At 37.3% G+C, this 16,567-nt stretch overlaps 1 protein-coding gene across 3 annotated transcripts in view; it reads left to right on the forward strand.

The window, feature by feature from the left end:
- The window catches only part of GRID2 (glutamate ionotropic receptor delta type subunit 2), a 744,443-nt gene that overhangs the window by 35,435 nt on the left and 692,441 nt on the right, over window positions 1–16,567 (forward strand). Inside the window, exon 1 of one of the 3 annotated variants that reach the window (XM_049815126.1) lies at window positions 10,972–11,059. The exons of the other annotated variants lie outside the window; for them this stretch is intronic. The gene's annotated coding sequence lies outside the window, so the exon portion shown is untranslated. Of the gene's footprint in view, window positions 1–10,971; window positions 11,060–16,567 lie in introns of those variants that run through there. 3 annotated transcript variants of the gene reach the window in all.

The following is a 16,567-nucleotide window of genomic DNA, read 5'->3' on the forward strand; positions in this document are numbered from 1 at the left end:
AAAGAATTGGACTGAAGTCTCAAAAATGAGAATATCTATGATGTATGTGTGTCAAATGACAGGGAACTGATGGGCAAGGGTGTTGCTTATGGCTGCTAAGGCTACTGATCTCTCTGTTTACCTCTGTGTACATTTAAGACATGGATTGCTAGATGACACCTGTGGTAGACACCAAGATTAATATATATTTTATTAAATGAAATTTAAAAGGTCTGAATTAATATTGATGGTAATTTGGGTCCTGGTCTGCATCGGGAGTCACTGGGTGCTACTGCAGTGCTAATAAGAGTGTTGTTGGGGAGAACCAGGAAGTGCTGAAAAAATGGAATTTCAAAAAGCTTTCAGCTGGAGTTTCTTTCATATCTTATTTGAACTTGCTTTGAACTTTCATCCAGAGTGAAAGTTACTGTGTAGATCATTTCTGTGACGGCATTCATCTTTGTTGTACTTAAAGAAAAAAACCCAAACCATAAAGTATGGATGTAATGACTGCATTGTTAGGGAACAGCACACTTTAAAGTTCTGAACAAAAGCTCTTATCTAGTAACAGCAAATTTTACTTCTTGGAATTAGCAGGAAGACACTTCTCTTGTAGGTCTGTGTTTGCCCATAGGCAGATACTACACAAGCAGTTAGGAAAATGGCATTTGTTCAGTCTCCTTGATAATCACAGGAGCTCAAATTGTTTTCTAAGGTGTCCCCAATGTCTAAGTACAAAATTCCAGTGCTGTACAAATAGCATGGGACTTACTGCTTTTACAGGAATATTTTGATGTAAGCAGTCTTGTCAAACTGATAAAAAATTATCCAATAATGTGAAAAACTAATAGGCCTTGATGGTAGCCTGAAAAAATGCTGATCCTGATAAGGATCTAAATCGTTCATGATTCAGTTGGATCAGCAGTGAATGATTTTGTGCATCTTTTGGCTCCATTCCAAATCAAAGGGTTGGATTTTTGAAAGTGAAGGAATTGGATTTACATGTGACTTACATTCCAGCTTATTTTGTATTTGAGCAATCAGATGGAGATTTTTCCTAAGCTGATAAATGTTTGGGTTGCCCAACTCAATACATCCTGCTTTTTGGGAGTGCTAACCATCTGCCTTCTCTTCTGGCTTTGGGCAGAATTGTTAGTCCCTTCCAGAAATGTTGACTTTAATCTTTTACTTAGTTCTTAAGCCAGCTAAATTTTTATTTACTGGAAAACTGTCATGTAACAGTAATTGTACACCAGTATTTGAAAGCCAGAATGGTAAACTGACTGTAATACAAAAAGAAAATAAATTTAGCAGTGACGAAGGTTAAAAATTTAAACTGACCTCATCCCTAGTCTAGCAAACAAATATGGGAGAAACTATGAATTTGAGTAGCCTCAGTAAGTGTGGGTATGATGCTGGCCTTGTTAGTTAGCCAAACTGAGAACAGCAAAAAGAGCAATCAGGTAGTATTAAGCAGAATAAAACCCCTCCAATGCTGTTAAAACTATCACTTCATTATTTTAGGATGCTATGGTAGTTGTTTACTTAATTTCTGTTAATGTGTATTAGGTTGTAATGGGCCAATAAGCACTATCCTTTTCCAGGGTACGTACAAATTTGAGAAAAGCATTTTGTATTACTACTTTAAGTGGAACTAATCACGGAATTGAAGTCATATTGATGGAAGTCATCGCCAAACTGCCCATTGACTTTAGTGTGTATGACCCATACTAATAAGTCTGCAAGACAAACTGCATTTTAGATGTGGCTTGTATGTTGAGGTCACATCGGTTACTTGTCTATGCGAGTGGAGTATGTAGGTAACATTCACACAAATAACACCAATCAGCTAATATACCTTCAAAAGTCAAGCATTCATGACGCTAGACAGATATACTCCTTGTGTGCCTACATTAATAGTCTTTATATCATACAGCAATATTTTTGCTCTATACAGCTTCTACCTCACAGTGTATTGGATAGACTGAATGGATTCCCTCTGTAGAGCACCTTTGGTACTTTGTGTTTACCTTGATGTTCAATGTGTATGCCTATATCTTACTTACTGCACTCCATTTAAATTCCTTCCGAAGTCAGAATTACTCATTTTCTCATGAGCTTTTCCATGGCACTCATTGCCATAGTATCTGAGTGCATCGCAAACATTAATGAATTTATTTTCACAACAGTGACTTCCGTTGACTTCAGTCACTGTTGCAAGTGCTCAGCCCTTCTGCAAATCAGACCCCAGGGCCGCCAGGCAGGCAACCAGAAAATGAGAGCGTGCAATTGCTGACTATCTGTGAAAGCCCGCTATATGTGGGTTTTTCTCAGATGGGATTCATAGATGCTTGCTGGCAGCAGAGTGTTGGTGAGACTGGGGATTCTTTGGTTGCATTCCAGGCTCTGGTGTGGCGTATACTCCACTAACTCCAAATTATTCCATGTTTGATTCCACTTTTCTCCTTTCCTTGTTCTAGGCTCTTTCTCTTTACTTACTGAGACCCTGTTTTCACTATTTAGGTTTGTTGCCAGCGAGTCTTGTTGTGTCATCCCCCCCCCCCGCCGTTATTGTATGAGTCAGTCTTTTTCTTCTTTTGTTTTTCCTTCTCTTTTTCCAGTTCTCATTATGAGATTCCTATCCCATTCTCCCTGTCTTTTGGATCCATATCCAGACTTCATTGTCTCCTTCCTGTTCCATTGTCCCATTCCACCACCACTCTGGCTCTCCCAGAGTCCTACGTTTCAGATCTTTGGGTTTTTTTCCATTTGTATCAGGTCCATTTCTTCCTCTTAGTTCCTCCTTCTCAGGTTTCTTGCAAAGCAAATCCAGACTGCCACTCTCCAGATCATCTCCTTTTTTTCATACCCCACCACTCTTATTCCTGTTTGCCCCAATCCTCATCCAAAGTGTAATCTAATTCCTGCTTCCTCTGTTTCTAGAGAAGTCCCGGTTTCCCCCCATGGCCATTCTGGATGCCTTTCCTGAGCATCTTTTCCTTGACTTTTAGACCTCACTTTTCACCATTTCCCTTCAATTTCCCACTGCTAGTTTTCTTCTTTAGTCACTTTTTTTGTCTACCTACAACTATCACTCACAACCTTGTTTTTTTCCATTTTTCCCTTATTCCCCCATAACCCTTCTGATTTCTTTTTTGTCTCCCTTTTGCATTCTTGTCATGAAGGTTCCTTCACTATGCTCTGTTGTCATCTTCCAATAAATCTTGGAAAAGTATTGGTGAAACAAGCTGCCTGTTCTGTGCTCCAATTCCCGGGCCTGATTTGCCAGCGGTCTACTAGAGCTGCAGCTTCAGGGACAGTCTCAGTCAATCTTGGGCTGGAGCTCACCAGTGTATAGTAGGTAGTGAATTCAGATCAGCAGAGACCTTGCGAATGAGATGCCAGTGTGCATTTGAACCCTCTTGTGTCAGAGGACCATGAGGGTGGCTGCGGCATACCTTTGAAATGAAACCTGGGGGGACTAGGAAAGGATGCTGAGACAGCAACAAGAGGAGCGGCATATCTTCTACAATACCAGTTTAATTGCCTTTGTTTAAAAAAGATAAATCAGACTCAGACAGATATTCACTAGAGAAAAAAAAAAGTTCTCAGGTGGTTGTAACAATGATAAGGAATTTATAATTGTTGTACTGGAATACATTAGTCTGAATGAAAAATTGACACTATTACATACAGATTCCCCCTTGGCACATGCCCCTTTTTTTTCTTTCTTTCAACAGCCAGAGGTAGATGAGGCATATTCGCATCAGGTAATCAACTTTTTGATGAATGCTGTTGTGTCACTGCACTTTGACTTAGCACATCATCAGTTTGTATTATGCAGCTACCCAGCTTCTATGTGCACAGAGAACTATTCCATTTGCTGGTACTCATGAAAAGGGAAGCATTTTCTAGGTTCACAGTATTTCAGATGATATAAACTAGTGTAAGGAAACCTGAAATGTTCATTTTTTTCTTCTCTTTTGAATAGTCATAGCTACTGGGAGAGGTGAATTCTTTTAAATATACACTCCTTACAGAGACAATTTCAGGGAAATAGTTTTAATTTGATATGTTGTTACAGAGTATAAAGAAAAGTGGAAAACTAGGACTGGAATGGGCCTCAAGAGGTAATCCTCTTGCCCCAAGTAATTTTATGTGTATCGTTCCTAGCAGATATCTGTCTTGCCTGTTCTAATTACAGACTTTCCACATCCTTGCCAGGCAATTTGTCACAGTCTGTTACTCTTTTCGCTGTTTGAAAGTTTCCATTATGTTTAATATGCATTGTTCTTGCTGCAAGTTGAATGCATTAATGAAGATAGAAAACAGGCTATTCCCGTCCTCTTTGTAGCAGCCTTTTATGTACCTGTGGATTATCATCCGGCATCTCCTCTAGTTTATCTGTAGCCTGTCCTCAATGCAGCTATGCATTATTTTTCTAATTGTTGAGATCTCAGATGAAAGAATTTTATCCCAGCTTCTTAAGTACTATTTGTTGGCACTTATCTGAAATTCTGAAAAGGCAGATACTATATCCAGGCAGGCAGATGGGTAGATTTAAAGGACTGAAAAAACCCCTCCTTGTTTACTTGGAAGAAAATTTCTCTACTACATTTCTTTCAGATCTCTGTGGACTATTTTTATACCAAACTTGTTGTCCCTAACAGACTTTTTTCCACTATTGTAGGTTTTTCAGTGACTCTTTCTCTGCCTTAAATTCAGACTGTCAAGGTGCTCTGCTTCTGTAACTGCATGATGAGTTCAATGCATTTTGGAAATAATTGAGAACCAAGCTAAATGAAAAATCCTTTGCTTAGACAAAACACTATTACATTTTTCTTGTGGGGGAGGGGAGGGGGGGGGGGAAATTGAAAGCAATTGTTAAGAAAATGTCTGTTTAGATGTGTGAAATTTAGACAAATTTGTTGTGGTTTAGCAAACAAACCACAGAAGATGTAACCTGTTTAGCTCCTTTACATTTTTCGAGCAATGTGAGGGAACACTAAGAACATAGTTAACTTTTAACGTGTGTCTTTGGTGTCTAAGAACAACTGTCTGTTCAATCGCTTTTCCCAGCAGCATGGACCTGCTGCACTTGCTTTTAGTTCTCTCCACCCTGTGAGCTAAGCTAAACATTTTGTTGCCCTGTTTGCATGGCAAGAGGACTGTTCATTCCTCACCTCCATTTTCTTGGGTTCCCCCTCTTCCTTTTCAGTGGTTGGCAGCCTTAGACTTCAGCCCCCTGGTAAAGCATAGTAAAGAAGCATGAGCTTAGGTGTATGCAGGAGAGGAGGACAGGAGTAAGCTTGGGGTGCAATGGGACAGCAGCTGAATTTGTACATATTACTCACCAGAGCCTGGGTTTGAACTCGTCCATAGTTGATGGTGAGGATCAGCGGGACCTGATGGTAGGGTAGGCAGCTCACGTTCTTCTACAGACTGCCTACACAGAGGATCACAGTGTGCTTGTTAACAAATATTTTATAAACTTGTTACATTAATCTAATTTTACGATCAGGTGGTTTTTGGTTTGGTTTGTTGGGTTTTTTTTTAAAAGGTTATGTACATGACAACCTGTGCTGTGGGAATGAAGCAAAGTTGCATAGCTTGTCCTTTCTTTTCTGTATTTGATGCAAAGCACATGAAAAAAGAGGCAATGGATTAGAAAGTCTGGAAAACTTGGCTATAGAGAACCAGCATTTGCTGAATATGCAGCGAGTCACACAAACTTTCATGCTTGTTCTTTTCTGGCTCCCTTACTTGATATACGTGATATTTCACTTGAGGAAGTTCTGAATGGTTATAGTGTTAATCATATCATTGGAAATGTGTTTCTTAGAGGTATATAGTGGGTTCTAAGATATTGTTTTCTAATTAGCCAGCTACAATTAATTGACTTATGGACAATTTTACCTTTAATTGCTGCCCCTCTGTTCCTTGTGTATAATAAGGACCACCTTGTTTTACAGGAGCGGTATGAAGCTAGATTAATTATGTCTGTTAAAAAGAGGAGCACACTAAGATAATACAATAAGAGAACCATAGAAAGCCCATGAGGAAAGTAATAATTCTGTATTCAGCACAGGGTTTGGATCGTGTCCAGTAAATGCTGCGGGATTACACTCTGGGTAGTGAATGTGGAAAGAAGAGATGAGTAACTATAAATTGAGTATTATCCATACCCTGCTTTGAACAAAATGGATGTCCTGTAGAAATATAGGATTTCAATGTAAATAGAGAATATGCCATATGCATACAAGGATGTCAGGGAGAGTTTGTTTAGACAGGCTTAATTCTGGAATCTTCCAACATCTGAGGTATTGAATTTGCCATTGCTGTATTAATTAAATGCTAAGAGTTTCTGGGGGGGGCTTGTAAAATTCACGATACCTGCATTTTATAGGATGCCTAGCTTTGTTTAGACAGGCTTAATTCTGGAATCTTCCAACATCTGAGGTATTGAATTTGCCATTGCTGTATTAATTAAATGCTAAGAGTTTCTGGGGGGGGCTTGTAAAATTCACGATACCTGCATTTTATAGGATGCCTAGCTTTAACTTAGGCTATTGCTGTAAAAAGCACACTGGGAATTTTCTGGAAGGAAAAGAAGTATTGGGATAGTAACAAGGTAATATATGAAAGAGTAGGTCATGCACATGGAGAAACAGTGCTATGTGGTGAAAGTAATGCAAAGTTTATCAGATAAACAAATTAACTATGTCAGGGAGTAATTAAGAATCCCTATTGAAATTCCAGCCCTAAATTTAGTCTAAGTAATAAGACTGTTGGTAAGCGCTTGATCAGTGGAAACAGAGAATGTGGCATACCAGGAGAGGTCAGAGACAATTGTCAGGAAACACAAGAGAAATGTATTATTTCAGCTCACCATGATTGCTGCCTCCCCATGTCAATTGGGTAGTAGTTGTCAAGTCATTTCAGTCTAAACTTTTAGACACCATAAATGACTCTTCACTGAGGGAGCTAATGAGAGAATCAATAGAGGGGCAGTTTATTGACACAGTGTTATTACCAAAGTATGTTCTGTAACAACGTGCTTAAATTCAACATCCTTCCAGGAACAACAGAAGTCAGAAGAACCAAGACAGCAGTCAGTACTTAATTCCACAAATGGAGTTTTAGAAAAATGAGGATGTTTATTAAAAAGAAACTGAGAGGCAGCTAAAAAAATCATCTTTACAGATGATATGGATATTGTTTCAAGCCACTGTATTGGAAGCTAAAAAAAATAATGCATGAAAGCATTTTAGAAAGACCAAATTAAAAAAGCATCATTCTTAAACAACGAGATTAGAAGATTACTAAATACACAAATGTTCTTCACAACATTGAATCCCCATTCAAATATCAAAAATAGAAAAAGAATGTAAAATCTGTGAGGTTAAATGTAAAAAATGCAGTAAGGCAGAGCAAACAAGACTGAGGAAGAACTTCCAAAGACTTCTCTAACTCATGAGGTGTGGGGTGTCTGTCAGGCTAGTGGATGATCAGAGTGCAAGAAGTTGAAGCAAAGTGCATGCACACACAAGAAGGATTTGTTGCAGTAAATAGAAAATAAATTGGGCAGATCCCCACATGGTGACATCTTTTTTTTTCTTTCTTTCTTTTCTCCCCCCCCCCCCCCCCCAGTTGATTAGAGAATGTAATTCAGTAGAAGAGACAGCAGTAAATGTTGGTTAAAAATATCTGAAACTGGTGGCATTTGCCTAAGAGTTCTAGAGGACCTTTAAGGGTAAAATGGTTGAACTGTATTTACTGCGTTGCCATTTGCTTAACACTTCCTTGGTACCAAGGTGTTGTAGTAACATTAATGTGATGTCAAGCTATAAAACAATTTTTTGAGAGTGTCCAGGGAACTACTAACCAGTCAGTCTGCATTCAGCAAATTGATAGAAACTGTAAAAAAGGAATAGTTATTGGACATATAAATAACTATGTTATACTGGGGAGGACTCAACATAGCTTATTTAGTCACTCCTTACTGTTAGAATTCACTTTGGGGGCTAGAGTAGTCCTGTTGATATGATGTGCTTAGGTTTCCAGAAAGTGTTTGAAAAGGTTTCTCACCAAAGAGACTATTGAAAAAACTAACTAAAAAATAACCATGGGAGAAAATGAGAGGTACTCAACATGGAGAAATACCTAAAAAAATCCCCCGAAACAACAGGGTAGGAATTAGTGTTCAGTTTTCTTAATGGAGAGGATGTCGTAGGATTTTACACTGGGGTCTGAATGTTCTGGAGAAGTGGGTTTATAGTGACTAATAATGAAATTCTTGTGAGATTGCTAAGCTAGTTAGGGTAATGAAGAGAAGGAGCAACTTCTAAGAACAGCAAGAAAGCAGATGAAATTCAAAGTAAATATGAGGAGGTGCAAATGGAGGTAGAAGAAATCCAAATTGCAGTCATACACAATGGTGGGTAACAAATTAATTACTGCTTTTCAAGAATGAGATGTACGTGCTGCAATGAATAGTTCTAGGCCATTAGAAATTATTGGGAAAAGAGTGGAAAACTCCCCAAAACCTTTTTTCGAGGCTTTATGTACATTCACAGTATGCCCACATCTAAAAGACTATCTTAGATGTGTATGTTAGCACTTGCAAAGGTAAGAAAAAGAATGATAAAATTTATTAAAGACTTACTTTCTCTGAAGTAGCAACTGAATAATCAAGGGCTCTTTGGACTAGAAAAAGATGTGACTAAAGGGTATATGACAGGAATCTAGAAATCATTCTTAGGCTGAAGGAAGATGAATGGAGAATTATTATTTACAGTTTCTTTCTCTACAAGAACAATAGGGCATCAAATGAAGCTAGCAGAGGCAGTCTGAAAACGAGCAAGAGAAGATGCTCCTCAGAAGACATAACTAAGCTGTGTGAAACTGTGCTGTTGGGTGTTAGGGATGCTGAGTGGTTTTTATGGATCTAAAAAAGCAAGTGCACAAAAGCAGGGAAAGATATTTCAGAGGGCTGTTAAATATAAATATACCACCACTGATTGAGAAAGCTCCTAAGCAGCAAATTGCTGGAGGGTAAGGAGCTTTAGAATGATGGCACAAGTATGGGAAAGGAGAGACAAAGTGTGAATTTGTGATGAAAGGAAGAAAATAATAACAGTGGTGAAGAATGGGAAGGTGTGAATGTGCTATATGAGAAAGGGTGGAGACAGAGAGGAAGAGGAGTGCGCAGAGCTGGTAGAAACTACAGGTGGCTGAAAGAACAAGAATGGGAATTTGGCACCAATGCTAACTAGCACCAATGTCACTTAGGAAAGGAGTGATGTGAAAACCACAAGAGAATGGCAAAGGAAGAGAGTTGACAATGCATATATGTTGTGTGTATAGCAATATTTCTTTCTCAGATTGAGTGTTAGAAAGCCTACTGATCCTGATCTAAGAGTACACTGTAGGTTAGCTGATTTGAAATGTTAGATTGATTGAATATTTTTAAAGTACAAGAATTATATTTAAAATATGTTCGTAGGCTATCGTGTTTAAAGAAAGTAACATAAGAAAGTCTGAGAATCAGAACTGTGGTGAGATGTAAATTCAAGTACAGTGAAAGTTTCTTTAGTATGTAAGTGTTTTCTGACATGTATGATAATGAAATAGGGATCATCAGCTACCTTAGTAGATTCACAGAGCCCATACTGTAATTTCATTCCTGGTCTTATCACAGACCTGTCTTATATCAGTAGTATATATATTATTTTGGTTTATGTTGTTTTGTTCTCTTATTCATTAGTTCTTGCTTTTGTCAGAGCACAGTCGGTTTAGCTTGTTAGCATAGCAAGGATCAACAGAAATATCAAAATCTTCCTAGGCATCTGAGGAAAAGAAAATAGAAATGAATTCCTATGAACTCCACTGCTGCATAGTCTTTAAAAAAAAAATTGCCCAGTGAATGAAATTGTATTACAAGCTTTCCAAAGAGTTGGTTACAGAGGCGCTCAGGAAGGCCACTGAGTATGAGGTAAGTGGCTGTGTTTTACATTAGGCTGAGACATAAAATTAAGGCTGATAAACACAGTGCTTTCAAAGGCGTGCTAAAGTTAAGCTCAAAGTCATAGCTAATAAAGGAAGTAGGGAAGAGGACATTCAGGTTTTTTTACCAAATAACTTTTTTGGCCAAATCACTGTTTAATCCTTAATATAGTTATTTCCAATGTCTAGTTAATTCAGACATGCAAAATACTTCCTAATTACATATTTCATACTAATCAGAAACTGTCCAGTAAAATGTCAGTTCCAGGAATGCTGCTAAATCATGTTGATTGCTCTTTAACATCTGCTAGTGAAAGACAAAGATTTTGTGGGGTACAGTTTTGCTAGATTTATTTGTGTCTCTTAGATTTAAAAGAGGATTAGCTTCCCTGTGAAAGCTGATTCCTTTGATTACTAGCATGCATGGTTTCATTTCCAACCTAATATTCTATGCAGAATGCATTGCACATGACTCCTAAGTAGTTCTGTTATTTATTTGTCCCGCTGCAGTGGTAGCTGGTTCAGAATGAAAATCCTGTATCGTGTTGGACAGGTATTAAAGGCGAAGTGTGAAACCACAGAAACCACAAGGTTCACCTGATGATTGTTTTTTTTTACTGCAGTTCACTTAGTCTCAATGTTACTAATTGAATTACATGTGAAAATGCAAGTAACCCTGGGGTTTCAAAATAACTATTTTTCAGCAATAGTTTTTCACACTAAAGGGAGTTCTCTCTGAGGCTTAGGTCTCATTCAGATGGACTGTGATCGTGATTTTGGGCCAACCTGACAAAGTTGCCTGGTAGCTGGTAGACATTTGCCTATATAAATGCCTGCAGCTATTTCTAGGACCTGGGGAGGTTCAGTGAGTTTGAGTTTTCCTTGAGAGATGCAAAAAGATCTCTCCTTCTTTCACTGGTTGGCTGAAGTTTGTTTCTTGTTTCAGAGCTGGCATGTGATAAGGAGATATTCTGTTCCTTTTTTTTAGGGATAAGATTAGGAGAATCCTCCTGTTGACTTTAAAGTGTCTCTGAGGTTGTTGGTGAAAGCTGATGCCATGTCATTTGGTTTGCATGTAACGAATTTGTGTTGTACAGAACCTTTCACAAGACCATGTGGTGACTGTTACTTTCTCAGATAGGCCTTCGTAATAGTTTCAGTTTTTAGGTCTGATTTTGTTGCCAAATATGGTGAGCTATTTGATTTGACTCTGATATAGAGAGCTTAGGTATTGCCTGGCTGGGTTTTCTTACATTGCATTTTTAAATGCATTCTGATTCAAAGTAGAATGCTGTTTTTCTACAGATGGAGCCTTTTCTGTCTCTCATATTTATTTGTATTTTTTGCATTTCTGTGTAAAGTGAAGGCAATTATTCTACCCCTCATTGTGTTTAGAGGTTTTTCATTGGGCTTGTGTTGTTATTTCTGTTATCATTCATTTCTAGAAACCTTTTCATTTGTTGTTCTATGAAATGCTCAAACTGCTTATCTGCATCAGTTTTATCTGTCTGGCATAGTCTGTCAGTCTAGGAGTACTTATCAGTGGTGAAAGAACATTGCCTAAGAACAGTTATCAGTGATAAAAGGACTTCTGCAGAAAAGAAAGGAAAGGGATATTTTACAATGAGTTGTAGAGATACTTAGGAGTAAGTTTTGTATTTGTGATTCTGGGGACCTAATGCAATTTTTACTGAAATAGTGACTTCGGGTGGATAGTGTTTTGTTTCAGGCATAAAGGATTTGTCAGGAAATAGCGAACTGAGTTGCATTTTAGGTAGGAATTGTAAGATCCCTTAGAGACTGATCTGCCATTTCCAGTACATGCTGGACTGCCATTTAAGTCACTCTGAGTCTGGGATGCCTGAAGAATAATCAGGTTGTTGCATCCACTTTAGATTTTTTTTTTTTTCTTTTTCTTTATTTAAAGCAATTCATTGTAGTGAACTGTCACTGTGTAAAGGTAGAGGACGTTTTAGGTCTCCACACCTATTTGAAGAATCCATACCATCTGCCTGGTATTGCTGAGAATTGACTAATCTAGTGTTTTATTGCTCTGAATCACTGACAGGGAATGCTACTATACATGCTCACATGCTGTCATCCTTCATTTGATGAATACTAACAAAACATTAAAAAGTGCTGTATAATAAAATGGAGTAATGTATAGGCTTCTTGATTGATAGTTTCAGTTAAACAGTATTGTGACAAAATAGTGTAAACCATATTTCTTAATCCTTTCAGTACATAGCTATACAGGGGTTCCATCTTCCTGTCCCAGGCCCCGTTGATCTCAAAGGCACTTGAGCTGTCAGGAGAAAGCTCAGTGAGGTCATCAAAACACAAGTATTGGGAGGGGAATATTATTTTCCAGAATAATTTGAAATTATGTGGCTGGAGATTTTACTGTTACCAGGTAACCTGAATATTTAATTTGAGCCCTTTAAGTGTGTTTTCAGTGACTACATGGCAATCTTTGTAACCAGTACGAGGAGACAAATGGTAACCATGTGAATGATTTGAAATGACTATACTAAAAGTGTTGGCAGTCGTCTTTTATACTGCCCAAAATTCTACTATTGGACAAGCAACTTTTAACTGGGGGGGGGGGGGGGGGGGGGGGAGGAGGCATAATGAGAGCTTGGTGTGGTTTTTATGTAGATCTGTATTTTGCAAATGAATTTGTTGGTGATTTTTTCTGTCTTTGTAGGTCCTGAAATTCTTTTTCCTTCAGTTGTAAGAGACACAGAAATAATTCTTCACATAAATTGGTGGATGTTTCTTCAACCACTTCTGAAATGTAGAGGGTTCCACTATCAGTCCATTTCATTTTCTTCCATTTCATAAACACAATACACGTAGAAACATACATATTATTGTGCATGCATGTTCTGGTGTCAAGTGACAGTTTCATGAAGACTTCTGTGAATGCTGTTAGACTAAAGATAAGTTCCTAAATGTACCCATCTTTAATACATGTAAAATGTTAGACTAATCATAGATTTAGATATCTCTGTTTACATGAGGACAGACACAGTTTCAACAGAGAAAAAGAGTATTTTTATTATGGGATGTTAAAGTATGGCAAGGAACAATGAATGCTTCACTGATATTTCCAGTGGAAATCTTAATTCCTTTGGAAATCTATAGACACCGTGCTAAAAGAGACTGATGAAACCCAATTACAGTTGCTTCATAGTTAAACTTTCAGCTGTGCGCTGAATAATAACAGCATTTTTTCTATATTTTGTTCATTATCCCTTCTTACTGAAGACCTAAACTTGAAAGATTCATTAATGTTTTCTATAATTATATGTGCTTTCAATAAAAATTTGTTTTTACTTGATATAATTACCATTTGCATGTAGTAATTGAAATAAATTTGCTTATGTAAATCAGAATACTTCTTAGCATATAAGCTACTTTTAATAGCCATGTAATTTTATGAAGTTCTTTATTCCTTTAAACCAGATCTTGTTTTCTAATTTGCATATGCCTAACATGCAAATTACTCATGTTCCCCATATCTCACTAATGTTTTACTTAGTTTTAATTGCTAAACTTATTTTCAAGTACTTTGAATGGAAGAGTTACACCGTCTTTCACACTTCTGGCAAATAGGATTTTATTTTATGAGCCTCTACATAATACAGAGACTTCCATAGAATCGTGATTTGAAAAGCAGATTAAATAGCAAACCCTGTGCTATTCCTTTTCTTCTAACAGAATCCCTGCAGTAGCAGAGACAATGAATTTGGGTGTAATCTGTGCACCTTTTCACTCCAGTGGTTACACAAAGGAAGATTTTAAAAAGTAAAAAAGAAAAGTTCCTTCTTCATTTCCTATGTCTTCCACTGCTACATGTCTGTGTGCATGGCAGTGCACTAAAACTGATGCAGTCAACTTCTTGTTGCTTTGTTTTCTTTTTACTTGTATTTGGTGCTACTGATATAGTCATGCAGTGTAGTTGTTTGTAGGTAGAATTTGTTGCTTATTGGTGCTGTAGGAAGTGAAACAGGGAGAAGACCTTGCTGAAGAGGAACTTTGAATATTTCATCATTACCAGTCCCTTGCAAATTCTTTCTTACTCAATTCTGTTTTTTTTATGGTCTTGTTTGACATTTTTGGCAGCTCTGTTAATTAAGCAGAAGTTATCCCTGATTAATGTACTGTAAGCTGCTTCTGAAGTGCTATAAATAATGTGGTGATTAATTGCTGTATCCAAACGCAGTCATCCCTTAGCATACTTCACAGATGGATTGTTTTGGTGAAATGATGTCCCATTCTCATACATAGTGGAGACGTTGATTGCAGAAAACCTTATCACTCAGTTTTTCTGTTTTCTTCCTAATAATTCATGTCTTTTGATCATTAGGACAATTGGTATAGAAGAAGCCATTTTGAAAACACAAATGTAATATTCCTGCAGATTCTGTACAAGACCATGCATTGCAACTGAAAGAGAATAACATAAAATGTCTGAGCTCTGGATTTTTCAACTTTATTCAGCTCTTAAAGTTTACTAACCATGCACAAAGAAAATATACACCTTGGAGGATAAGGAAGAGATTTGAATCTCAGTTAGCAAAATAACTGTGGTGTTCATGTTTTTTTCTTGTAAGGCACAAAATATGCAGACAGAAGTGTGACTTTTTTTTTTAATGTTGTAATGTCCAATTTGTGTCAGAGAAAAGGCTGAGTATAATGCACCAAAATCGTATATTAATATTTCTCAATAGGTCATCTTTATTTGAGATTTTGATTTTAAACATATTAACTAGAAGGAGACTAGTAGTGCTAAAATCAACAAAGCCTTTTCAGAATGTATCCCTTTCAGAACAGGAATTCTTTGTACCACAACAGCAGAACTGTTCTACTTGCTTAACTATTTTGCTTCTACGAACGTTGACAGAAAGTCAATTATCTCTTCCCACACCTGTGAATAGAGTATTTTAAATTGTGTGTGTTTGTACATAGATGCATGCATGCACAAAAAAATCTGTGGGAAAGGGATGGCACTTGGCAATATAGACAAAGCCCTGGCTTGAAATCAAAGATCTAACAGGATAGTTGGACATTTTTCATGCAGATACCCAATTAGAGTAACCTGCTACAATGACTTTTGTATAGGGGTGGACACTTTATTGGTCATGGTTCTGTATTGGCCATGAAAGCCTGTCTGTTTGCTTCATAGTCCACTGGATCAGACTCTGGCTGCGTTGCAAGGACTGCAGCAGTGAAACAATGTGGTTTGGAAATTTTGGACTGTTACTCTGTGTGAGAAAAGGTATTTGTCCAGATGGGATCTCACTGAAGAGCAAGTCTATGGGTTTATTATAGAGAAGGGAGTAGGGGTGACTGCTATTTTTAGGAAATTTCTAGTCTTAAATGCTTTGAATACTACCTTGCAATTGATCTTGCTTCCCACTTCTTGGCTAGGACTGAGTTCATGAGCAGTTTGTAGTAATATAATAGTAATGTAATCAAATCAAACTTGCATTGTGACTCCTCTCAATAAATCTTTTGTTTAGGAGTAATTTAGGACTATTATATTAGCTTATTGTATAAACATTATGCTGTGGTTTTGGAGAAGAAGTTTTTGAAAATTCTCAATCTCCTAACCTTAATTTCCTCCTCAATTTTTCTAGAAACCCAGATGGTAGATCTAAGTGCCATCTCTGTTAAGAGACTTGCTTATTCAGCAAGAAATAATATCATCCCTGGTACAGACTGTGGGCTTATTTGTTTTCACATGGTCTTACTGATGACAGCAGGTTTCTTTGCTGATGTGAAAAAATGGCTGACAGTGTCAGCCCATTGCCTTTACGCATGATGTTTAAGAAGTATGGTTTGTTTTAGCCTGTTAACAAAGTTGTCTTGATTCTAACATAAAAACAGTATTGAACTGTTTCTCTTGCTCTCAGTAAAACCCCAACCAAACCCAAAAAACCAAACCAAAACAAACAACTGACCTCTCTTTATGACTCAGTAGCAACAATCTTAAAGATGATTGTCTCTCAATTTGGAGACTGTCTTCACAGTCCAAATTTGTACCATCATCTTCTTTTCCAGTAAGAGTTGAGAAAGGTATTTCTGTAATGGGTAATTCAAAGAGCAGAAGAAAATGAACTGTTGGCATGTCCTTTTTTATAAGTGGTGATTTTTTTTTCTTTACCATCTTGGTATTGTGTTTGTATTGATGTGCAAAATCCATTACTTGAAAATGGAGAAGTTAAATCTTCCTGCATTTGCAAGCACAAAAAAACGGGGAGAAAAGGTAACGTGGAAAGCTAGAAGATTCTCAGTTTAATGATTTGCAGGAAAATTTAGGTGTTGGTGCATTTGAAATAGCCCCAATTATTATTGATACTTCCAGCTGATCTATTATCTTTAGTCTAATTACATTAACAGGCTTTTTGTTAGACAATATATGCTGAAGGATAAACTAATTCCCATTGAAGTCAGTAGGAGCTGGAAAAGATCCCAGTCCTGCAAAGGCTCATGTATCATGCTTATGTTCAAGTATGTAAGAAGCTCAGGTATCTACAGAGAAATCTGCACATGTAGAAAATGATGCACATACGTA

Source organism: Accipiter gentilis, chromosome 12 (genome assembly GCF_929443795.1).
Source record: "Accipiter gentilis chromosome 12, bAccGen1.1, whole genome shotgun sequence".
Lineage (NCBI taxonomy): Eukaryota > Metazoa > Chordata > Aves > Accipitriformes > Accipitridae > Astur > Astur gentilis.